General features: G+C 39.9%; 1 pseudogene; it reads right to left on the reverse strand.

Moving 5' to 3' along the window:
• Nucleotides 1-6,979: 6,979 nt before the first annotated feature.
• LOC110321966 lies at nucleotides 6,980-12,274 on the reverse strand (annotated as a pseudogene).
• Between the last annotated feature and the right edge of the window lie 228 nt (nucleotides 12,275-12,502).

Raw genomic sequence — 12,502 nt, forward strand, 5'->3', positions numbered from 1 at the left:
ATAGATTTCTCTAACTGCACTTGTATGTATCGAGTATAGATTTCTCTAACTGCACTTGTATGTATCGAGCATAGATTTCTTTGTGATTTACCTTGCTCGAGAAATATGATTTTAATTTTTACAGTTCAATTTATTCACTACTTTGCCTTCTATACTAATGTTTTCCCCTAACTCTAAGGTTCTAAAGCCTAAAATGTATGTACATTTAAAAAAAGATGGTGCAGATGAAAATGAGTTACTAAGTGCTTGAAAAAAAAATATGAATGTTAGAATGTAGGGGAGGATTTGAAATTATAGTCCACATAGAAATGTAAAATGACACAATCATTCTTCAAAAATTTGGCAGTTCTTCAGTATGTTAAATTCAGTCTTATATCTAAGTAATTTGATTTCCTGTTACATACTTTGGTAAAATAAAAACATGCCTACTGTGAAACCTATACATGAATGTGCATATAACATTGTTAGTAGTAACCTCCAAAGTATAACTAATTCAAATATTCATTAACCAGTGAGTAAATAAAAAAATGTTTTGTTCATAAATTGTGATAATATTCTGATTTTTTTGCCATTTAAATTAGTTGATTTGACTTTGTTACTCAGTTTTTAGATTTACACACTTTGATATTCTAATTTAATGTTAGTTATAAATATTTTCTCTAGTTTCCTTGTGATCAAAGTAATCCACTATATAAATGTCTTGAATATTTTATTTCTGGGGAGAGGCATACTGAACAAGGAAACTCTTAGAAAGGGAAGCATTTAACTGGGGGGGGGGCAGGCTTATAGTTTAAGAGGTCAGTCCATTATCACCATGGCTGGGAGCATGACAGCAGGTATGTCACTGGAAGAGCTAAGTCCTGTTCCACAGTCAGAGAGAGGCAGAAGTGCCTGGTGTGCGTTTTTGAAGTCTCAAAGATCATGCACAATGATACACTTACTCCAAGAAGGCCACACCTCATAATCCTTTTAAACAGTTTCACTCCCTGGTGACTAAGGATTTAAATATATGAGTGCTTGGGGGGGGGGTCATTTTTATGTAAATTATCACAGTAAAACAAATGGAAAGACAAAAAGACATGACCATCTTGTTAGATGCAGAAAGGCCTTTGACAAAATCCAACACCCCTTCATGATAATCCTGGAAGGATTAGGGATACAAGGGACTTACCTCAACATAATAAAGTCAGTTTACAGCAAGCTTATAGCTTATCAACTTAAATTGAGAGAAACACACAGCAATTCCACTCAAATCAGAAACAAGACAAGGTTTTCTACTCTTTCGTACCCACATAACATAGACTTGAAGTCTTAGCTAGAACAATAAGACAATTGAGGAAGAGCAAGGGGATATAAACTGGAAAAGAAGAAGTCAAAGTATCTCTATTTGCAGGTAAATCATAGTATTAATGTTACCCTAAAAATTCTACCAGGGAACTCAAAAATCTGATAAACATTTTCAGAAAAATAGCTAATTCCATCAAGGAACTCAAAGGGCTGACATACACTTTCAGAAAAATAGCTGATACAAAATTAAGTCACAACAACCAGTAGCCTTGATGTCTTCCTATGTATAAATAACAAATGTACTGAGAAAAAAATCAGGGAACAAGATTTTTACAATAGCCTCAATTAATATATTTTGGGGGTAACTCTAATTAAGCAAGTGAAATACCTATATGATAAAAACTAATTCTTTGAAGAAATTGAAGGAGTTATCAGAAGATGGAAAAAAATCTCCCATGCTTATGGATTGATATGGTAAAAGTATTATAATATTTTAGTATGGTAGGATTAATGTAGTGCACATGCCTATTCTACCAAAGCAACCTACAAAATCAATACAGGTCCCATCCAAATTTCAACATATTTTTCAAAGATCTTAAAAGGTCAATTCTCAGCTTTATATAAAAACACAAAATTCCCAGAATAGGTAAAACAATTCTGAATAAACAAAACAAAACAAAAACCAACCAACCAAACAAACAAAGAATCCAAAATACTGCTGGAAGTATGACCATCCCTGATGTACCTCAAACTGTACTGCAGAGATCTAGTAGTCAAACCAGTGTGGTATTGGCAATAATCATGTCATAAAACAGAGTGAAGGGCCCTAATGAAGTTAACAAAAGAATAACCACATGAACCCACAATATTTCCTGGGTTTTACATGAAAACAAACAAACAAACAAACAAACAAACAAAAATACACCCCCCCCAACTCTACCACTTCTTTAAACGCATTTGCACTTTGACATTCATTACAGAATTATTCACATGTGAAGATCCTGAAAACTAGATAGGTTTCATTTGATGAATAGGGTCGATAAAGAAACTATCAAGTATATGCTTGTATAAGTACACACACACACACACACACACACACACACACACACACACATGCATACACACTGGAATACATAAATGAATACACATCTTATGATTTGTTACAGTATAAGTAGATCTGGGGAGCACTATGCTGGTGAAATGATGTAGAGAAAGAAAATTATTTTGGGATGTACTGTCCAGTTTGTGTCAACTTGACACATCTGGAGTTATCACAGAGAAAGGAGCTTCAGTTAGGGAAATGCCTCCACGAGATCCAGCTGTAAGGCATTTTCTCAATTAGTGATCAAGGGGGGATGTCCCCTTGTGGGTGGTGCCATCTCTGGGCTGGTAGTCTTGGGTTCTATAAGAGAGCAGGCTGAGCAAGCCAGAGGAAGCAAGCCAGTAAAGAAACATCCCTCCATGGCTTCTGCTTCAGCTCCTGCTTTCTGACCTGCTTGAGTTCCAGTCCCGACTTCCTTTGGTGATGAACAGCAGTATGGAAGTGTAAGCTGAATAAACCCTTTCCTCCCCAACTTGCTGCTTGGTCATGATGTTTTGTCCAGGAATAGAAACTCTGACTAAGACACGGGGCAAGTGACTGTGACACCAGACAGAACTGGTAAGGTTGAGTGTGCCCAAACCTCATAAATCTCAGAATTGAGAATGGTAGATGGGTAGGAGCTTTGGTGGTGGGGTATGGGGGGCAGCTCGCTGCCTGTCTCTATCTGATTTGATCTGCAACATAACCATGGTACCCCACTGAGAGGACCATGGCAAAAAGTCACACAGCATTAAAAACCTGGAAGTCTTCATAATGAGGTATCTAGATAGGCCCTGAGTGTTCAGTCAATAAGCCTTTTTTTCCCCTGGGCATTCCTTCCCCCAAAGGTATTTAATCCCTGGTTCAACCTGAGTAAGGCACATGCAATTTCACCCTCCATCAAATCAAGCAGTCTGAACAAGCACAGATTGTCTCTTCATTAAGGATCACCTTTTAGCAGAGTGACCCCTAAATCTCCCAGAGAAGGCCTTCTCTCTTCCAGCCCCTATATACTCTATGCATTCACTCAGAACCAAACCCTTGTCCTAGGCTCACCCTTCCCCCTTCCTGCCTGGCACATGGACACTGTAGGGGAAGCACAGACAGGGAGACCTGTTCCCAACTCCCAGCAGTATGCCAGCGGTGCCTGGGTACACAGAAAACTGGAAACTATAGCGATCGCCCCAGATTCCACAGCTTCCCATCCAGAAAAACAGACTGAGGACCCCCATTAAGGACTGTGGTCGGCCTCCCCTGAGCGATGAGCCTGAGGTTCTCCAGCCACCCCAGCAGCGAGGCAGACACACAGCCTGGTAAGTTATTTCAGGATCTTACATTTTTTTGGAATCTTAAACAAAGGCAAGTTTATATATATATATGTGTGTGTGTGTGTGTGTGTGTGTGTATCAAGAAAAATTAAATAATGATTGCCAGGATTGGGGTGCAGAAAGAAATAGGGAGAAGAAGGATGCAAGTTAGTAAACATATATGAAGAACTAGCGTAGAGAGTTCCTGTACAATGTGGAACCACAGTTACTACAGGGCACCGTATTCTGACGATCAGGAGTCAGGAGGGGGCACTCAAATGAGTATATGACGCATATGTTACATTGTTTCACTTTATGTGTATCTTAAGTGGTCGTGTTCTGTGCCTCAAAATTGCACAAAAGAAGTTAAAAAGCTTGGAGAAGAAAGACACGAAGTGCTTTATTTTAGGAAGACAGGAAGTATTCATTTTAAGATAGAAACTTGATCAATGCTTGACACAAATTATGGGCGTCATAGCATATTCCACGTAATCAGACATTTTCTTTGGAAGTGATCAGATTGTTGGGACCATGTGACATTTCAGTGTTGTTAGATGATAGTTTTGACACACCATGGACAGAGAGTCTTTTACCAAGGAAAGCCAGCTCTTTCCCACCCTCACATCTTCATCTGTTTTCCAACATGAGCCTTGCATCTCACTGCAACATGATAATTCTGAGATTGTGAGCAAGGATGAAAAACTGTAAGGTTGCATATATTGGGCAAGGTGCAGCTATTTCAGTTTTAAAAATGAGAGAATCTATAATTTATGTGTCTGTTTCTCCTTGTGGAGTTTGTGAGAGAAGGGCATCTCTCTTCTTTTCTTTTCTTTTCTTTTCTTTTCTCTCTTTTCTTCCTTCCTTCCTTCTTTTTTCTTTCTTTTGTCTTAGAATAAGAATGTCAGATCAATGGAGGTCAAGAGTTCAGCAGGGTAAGGAGTTCAGCAAACCTCAGAAGCAACCTGCTGACATTTCAAGGCAAATCAGTAAAGGTTTTCCTTTCTTGATGCTACTTTGAAAGGATGCATTATTGAAATGTCACCTATTTACAATACACTCCTCACTCTGTGCCTGACTGTGGGCCCCAGTGTGGTGGGCAGACCCATCACTGCGTTTCCGTATTTCCCGTGGCGTGGCCTCACCGGGTCAGCCAGATGTATAATGAACTGACTTGAACAGCAGGCACTTGCTGCACCAAGTCCTTTCAGCTGCTCTCACTATAGAAAACGTGTGACAATTTTTCCAAGTCCAGCTGACTGTGGTCTGAAGATCTGGGTTTTACTTTGTTACCGCTTGCCCTGGACCAGATAACTAACATCTATGTATTTCTCCTATCTTTTAAAATTGTTAATATTAATCTATTATTTTATGTGGGGATATTTTGCCTGAATTTATGTCTCCATGTCATATGTATTCTGCATGTCTGCCGAGGCCAAAAGACGCCCCTGGGGTTTCTAGAATTAGGTCTATAGATGGTTGCAAGCTGTTGTATGGGTCCTGAGAATTGAACTTGGGTCCTGTATAAGAGCAGCTAGTGCTGTTGAGCCTCTCTTCAGCTCCTATTATTCATATTTTCAACATGGATGCTATAAAAGGTACAGGAAATCTGAAGTTTAACAAATTCTAAAATACAAACAAACAAACAAACAAACATACAGCCTCCCCAATGCCATCTAGTTTGATACCTTTTAGGTTTTTAGCTGATTCTTGAATATTTCCAATGTGGAAACTCATTGTGTCTTGAGAGAAGTTATGAGATAGTGCAAATACATGTTATACCATGTAATACTGATAAAACCTTGGTTCTATTTTGAGCTCTACTGCTGCTCACTCATATGTACATGCATGCCTGTTAGCCATTCTGTGGAGTGAGCATTACTATACCCAAAATGCAGGTGAAGCCTTTGATATTTTAATTTGTTAAAAATAAAGATTCCTAGGTGAATATAATGATTTGTCAGGGGGCATCATAGGACAAGTTAATAACTAACAGGTGATCTACCCGAGATGAATCTGTTTTGGATTAATAAATAATCCACAACAGAATTGCTTCCATAGGCAAGGCCCAGGAGAAAATCATTTTAGGAAAGGTTCCATCTATTAATATGATTTTCCTGTCATTATTAAACATATTTAAAATGACTAGGCATTAGCCCACCCTTTTTAGCAGATCTCTGCAGAACTATGAAGATGTATAGTCTTGTAGTGTTGCTATATAAACAAATAGATGACTTCTCAATTCTTTATGATTGATGCTATAAGAGTTCCTAGAATTCTATTAGTATTTATTAGGCTCTTTTATAGTGGGACTGCTATTAGGTCCTTTCTGATAGTCAAAACTGCAATGAGAACTCTGTCAAGCTCTGTCACCAGCTAATGGCTTCCACTACTCAGAGTGTATTCCAAGAGGTTGTAAAATAATTAGCCAAAGGTCATAAAAAGGAAACCACGATTTATTATAGGTGCTGGAGCAGAAGATAAAATATTGACTGGGTTTATCTATACAAAACTTCACTAATAACTTAGTTATGTTTTTTAGCTCTCCATGAACCTGTGGAGCTGTGACAGGTGACGGATGTTTAGCCAGAAAATGACTCCTAAGGGACACACATGTAAACACACTCTCTGCTGTAAACTTCTTATTTGATTTATGATTTGAATTCATGTGCAAACTTGTGGTGAAGTCTTTACCATATGATCATGTATTCTGAAATACGTGCAAGTGTTGAGGGTAAAGCGGGAGCTCGAATTTCCCGTGCCCTGCTTAGGATCTTTCCACTTTCCCCCTTTTTCTTAGAGCGTTTTCATAGAAAACTGTTTATAACTTAGAAATAAACGCCAAATCCACTTTTCGAAGTGTCCCCTTTTCTTCCTGTTCAAGCAGCAGGCTGAAAGTCAGAGCTGCGCAGTTCCTGCTGAGACAGAACAAATGCTGTTTTGGGATGAGGTGCTAAGTGTCGGAGACTGCAGCTTCTGGCCTCAGAGGAACACAGAAGGCAGGTCAGCTACAGCAAAGTAACTTAGACTTAGATAAGTAAACTTTTTATTATTGTACAGCAACCCTGAGAACCCTGAGTATCTCATAAGACAAAAGTCTTACCCTCTGCCAACGCTCTTCCCTGTCCGCTGCCTCCAGAGGAACCCACAACAGAAAAGAAGACCACACTAGGGCTGGCTGACCCCTGGCAATAAAACGCTCATAATCCAAATGCTTGCTTAAATCAAAAGGATCGCTATAAGCTTGGGGTGAGCTTGAACTTTATACCAAGTTCTTGCCCAGCCAGAACAATATACTGAGAACTGATTATTTTCCAATATAATTCCTTAACTGTTGGCCGCCTTTCTTACACCGTTCATGAACATGTCTCATTTTTAAGGACTCTGTGTCCATGGGTTGTTTTTCTAAAGGTCTGGCAGTGGGGTCTAGATCACTGCAGATTCTGAGGACAGAGTGAGGACTATTTGCCTGGATAGAATGTATACATGGGTATCACTTAGACAATGCTCACAGCCCCTCTGGTGCCTGGGGGTGTGGCTATATTATTCTTTCATTTGATCACTTTGGGTTTTGAAAAGGATACGCTGCTACAGTGAGATTTTTTTTTCATTTAATAAAAATTTAAATTAAGTTTTCAGTTACTATACAAAGAAGGGTGTTTCATTTTGATAGTTTCCTTTACACACCACACCGACAGAATCAGATAGACAGATGGGAACACACATGCTCATGGACAAATACACAATCATACTCATCTCCTTTTGCATGGATCCCAAGCTCCTCTACTCCCCCTCCTAGCCCCATTCTTTATGTTAAAAATGTTCCACTGTATTCAGTTTGTGCTACCTATTTATGCATCAGTGTTGGGTTATCCACTGGCGCACAGTCAGTCTTGCCTTTCTTTAGACCTCTCTCTCATATCACAGTCTGTTGTGTAATTTACATCCTACCTTCTTCAGAGGTATGCACGCTTCATACATACATACATACATACATACATGCATACATACATTTAAATTTCAAACATAGATTTTGTACATGAGAGAAAATATACAATTTTGTTTCCCCAAATCTAGGATACTCAATATTAAGATCTACGATTCTACTCATTTTCCTAAATGTTTTAGAATTTTGTTCCTTATAGATGAATAAAATCCCCACTGTAAATATGTGTAGAATTTCTTTATTCCCTTTTCTGCCAATCAACTACTAGACTGGCTTCTCTGTAGCTGTGGTGAGTAGTGTAGCAGGGCATGGATGTGCTGTTCTCTCTCTGGTAGTCTGACCTAGAAGCCTTTAGCTATACACACAGAAGTTATGTGGCTTGAGCATATGGTAGTTCTACTTTTAGTTTTTGAGGATCCTGCACAGTGATTTCCATAGCTGCTTCATTAGTCTTGTACTGGTTGGTTTTGGGTGTCAGCTTGACACAAGCTGGAGTTATCACACAGAAAGGAGCCTCCCTTGAGGAAATGCCTCCATGCAATCCAGCTGTAAGGCATTTTCTCAATTAGTGATCAGGGGGAAGGGCCCATGGTGGGTGGTGCCATCTCTGGGCTGGTAGTCCTGGGTTCTATAAGAAAGCAAGTTGAGCAAGCCAGGGGAAGCAAGCCAGTAAAGAAACATCCCTCCATGGCCTTTGCATCAGCTCCTGCTTCCTGACCTGCTTGAGTTCCAGTCCTGACTTCCTTTGGTGATAAACATCAGTATGGAAGTATAAGCTGAATAAACCCTTTCCTCCCCAACTTGCTTCTCGGTCATGTTTTGTGCAGGAATAGAAACCCTGACTAAGACAAGACTCCATTCCTACCTATAGCATATATCTGTTATCCTTTATCTTTATTAGCTTTTGTTATCATCTTTATGATAGCCATTCTGTCTGGGATGAGGGAGAACATCATGGTAATTTCTATTTGAATTTCTCTGAAGGATAAAAATATTAAATATATTTTCAAGTGTTTATTAGCTATGTGTATTTTCTTCCTTTTAGAAATGTCTCTTCAACTCATTAACCCATTTATTAATGGCATGATTTTGGTTTTAGAGGGAATACTTGGGATTCTGTATAGATTACAGGTATTAATTCTTTTTAAGAATTTTTTTCCTGGAGCCTTTTCACAGTAATGACTATTTTTTTTTTGTCAAGAGATTTTTTTTTATTAGATATTTTCTTTATTTACATTTCAAATGCTATCCACTTTCCTAATTTCCTCTTCAAAAGTCCCCTATACCCTCCCCCGACCCTCCTCCCCAACCCACCCACTCCTGCTTCCCGGCCCTGGCATTCCCCTGTACTGGGGCATATAATCTTCATAAGACCAAGGGCCTCTCCTCCCATTGATGGCCAACTAGGCCGTCCTCTGCTACATATGCAACTAGAGACACAAGCTCTGAGGGTTACTGGTTAGTTCATATTGTTGTTCCTCCTATAGGGTTGCAGACCCCTTTAGCTCCTTGGGTACTTTCTCTAGCTCCTCCATTGGGGATGCTGTGTTCCATCCAATAGATGACTGTGAGCATCCACATCTGTATTTGCCAGGCACTGGCATAGCCTCACAAGAGAGAGCTATATCAGGGTCCTGTCAGGAAAATCTTTCTGGCATATGCAATAGTGTCTGGGTTTGGTGGTTGTTTATGGGATGGATCCATGGGTGGGGCAATCTCTGGATGGTCCTTCCTTCTGTCTCTGCTCTGAACTTTGTCTCTGTAACTCCTTCCATGGGTATTTTGTTCCCCATTCTAAGAAGGAACGAAGTAACCACACTTTGGTCTTCCTTATTCTTGAGTTTCATGTGTTTTGGGTATTCTAAGTTTGGGTATTCTAAGTTTCTGGGCTAATATCCACTTATCAGTGAGTGCATATCATGTGTGAAGAGATTTTTAATTTCATGGAAATCTGCTAGTTCTAAGATAATTTCCTGTGCTATTGGTGTCTTGTTTATTCCAGAAAATTCTTGCTTATGCCTGTGTCCTAATGTACTTTTCCTGTATTTTTATTTAGAAGAGTCACAATCTTTGGTTTTATACTAAAGTTTCTAGTCCAGTGGAATTTACTTTAGCCCAAGGTGTAAATTATAGATTTAACTTAATTTTTTTGTATGCCAATAACCAAATTCCCAGCAATGCTTTGAAGAGACTACTCTCCCCATCCAGTGTATATTTTTGACATATTAGATACCTATACTTGTGTATTTGTTTCTGTATCCATTGTTCCCCTATGCTTGACTACGGGTTTGTTTTTGAATCAGTCTTCAGCTGTGTTCAATTCTGAATCTCCATGGTAAGGTCTGAGGTCAGGTATTATGGTATTGCCCACATAGTTTTTTCTGATTAGCATTGATGTGGCTGTTTGTCATCTTTTATGTTCTTAGAATGACACTAGTATTTTTCCTTGTTCTGCAAAAAAAAAAAAAAAAAAAAAAATCATCAGACTTTGGGTGGAGATCATGTTAGTTTTAACAACCTATTTTATTTTATTTACTTTTTGTTTTTGTTTTTGTTGTTGTTGTGTTTTTTTTTTTTTTGTTTTTCGAGNCAGGGTTTCTCTGTGTAGCCCTGACTGTCCTGGAACTCACTTTGTAGACCAGGCTGGCCTCGAACTCAGAAATCTGCCTGCCTCTGCCTCCCAAGTGCTGGGCTTAAAGGCGTGCGCCACCATGCCCGGCTCACAACCTATTTTATAATATTAATATTTTTATAATGTTATTTCTGGCTATTCAAGAACATGGATGGAGTCTCTCCATACTGTATTGTCTTCAATTTTGGTTCACATTGTTTAAATCTTTTGCCTCCTTTGTTAGATTTATTACTTGTCATAATTTTAAGGGACTAATTATAAACAGGATTTTTTTTTCTGGTTTCTTTATTGGCTTGCTCCTTATTAGTATGGAGAAAAGTTTCTGATTTGCATGCTTTTGAAGCATACTCTTTTTCTCAACTTGTGTATTGGACTTAGGAAGTGAACCCCAGCTGAGTACTTGTCTGGATGGACCCACAGCTCAATTTGTGCCATTATCTGATTAGTGAAGGAGTTGCTCATCACAAAGCTGGGATGGCCTAAGGAACAACTGAGGTTGAGCATATCAGGTTCAACCTGATATGCAATATCCATTCTTCAGCCAGTAGTGGTCCACAAGGGGCTTGAAGTTCACTTTTCACACTATTCTCTTTGAACCACTTTACATCAACCTCCACATCAAAATGTCCCATGTTTTAAATAGATAGAGACCCACAGCCAAACACTGGACAGTGCTCAGTGAAACTTATGGAAGAGTTGGGGGAAGAATCAAGGGCCCTGGAAGGGATAGGAGCTCCACAGGAAGACCAACAGAGTCAAGCAACCTGGACCCTTGGGGGCTCTCAGAGACCGAACCACCAACAAAGAGCATACATGGGATGGACCTAGGCACCCCACACATATGTAGCAGATATACAGCTCTATCTTCAATGTGGGTCCCCCAACAACTGGAAAGGGAGCTGTCCCTAAAGCTGTTGCCTGTTTGTGGATCCTGTTGCCCTAACTGGACTGCTTTGTCTGGCCTCAGAGGGAGAGGATATGCCTTAGCCTTGTAGAAACTTAATGTGTCAGAGTTGGGGGACATGGGGGAAGCTCCACCCTCTTAAAGGAGGAGGGGATTGGGGATGGGGGAGGATATTTGTCAGGGAGAACTGGGAGGAGTGATAGTAATATAAAGTGAATAAATAATTAATAAAGAAATGTCCAACATTACACACAATGATATCACCCTTCTGTTTAAAGTGCTGCCCAAACAGGATATTAACACAGCCTGTGGTGATGACCAAGATGTTGCCATCCTTACAGATTTTGTCCATGGTTGCCACCTCATAGACCTCCATGGCAACCACAATGATGGTGTCAAAATCTTGGTGATGATGACTCAGGCCCTGAAACTCCTCAAGGCCTGTGCACATCCGATGCCCACATCACCACAGCCTGCTGCCACTGCCACCTTGCCTGTAGTCATCCTATTTGTGAGCATTTGATGCCACCTACAAGTGGCGTTAAATAGATAGCCATAGAGGTTGTCAAACTTGCTCTTGGGGATGGAATCACTGACATCAATAGCAAGTGTCTTCAGGATACCATTGTCCATCATCTTGTGGAAGTGATGGATCCTAGTCATAGTTTCCTCAGAGATGACTGGGATGCCTGCTAGAAGCTGTGGGCACTTGAGGTGGATAAGGTTGGTAAGGTCACCACCACTGGGGCTCATCTTTGACGTATAGAATATGCTCATGGTACTACATGTATCCCTTGTCTATTTTACCTTTCCAAGCATACACTGGAATGCTGGTCTTGGTTATGGCAGCTGCTGCATGATCCTGAGCACAGAAGATATTGCAGTTGGACCACTGCATCTCAGCACCCTGGGCCACTAGCGTCTCAATGAGTGCAGCAGTCACCATGGACATGTGCAGCCAGCCAGCAATGGAAGAATGAATGCTTCAGTGGTTTGGAGGTCAAGCACATTTCCCACATATGCAGCAAACCTACATCTCCTTCTTGGCTATGCCCAGGGTCGTTTGTCCACACGTAGCTAGTCTGATGTCTGAAATTTAGTGGGACAGTTTATCAGACATGCTGGCAGTGCTGTCTTTAGGACTGATGAACTCAGTGAAGAGGGATATTTGGTACCAAGAAGAGACAGAATGGCTACTCTAAATGTACATTCATTGACATGTATATGCTATCATTTTTAAAAGCATACTTTTCTCAGCATATGGAATTCTAAACAACAAGCTTGAACTTCATACCTTATAACACCTAAAGCATAGTTAGTTATTTGAATAGTAACCTGGTTACATCCC

This window comes from Mus pahari, chromosome 5 (assembly GCF_900095145.1).
Source record: "Mus pahari chromosome 5, PAHARI_EIJ_v1.1, whole genome shotgun sequence".
Classification (NCBI taxonomy): Eukaryota; Metazoa; Chordata; class Mammalia; order Rodentia; family Muridae; genus Mus; species Mus pahari.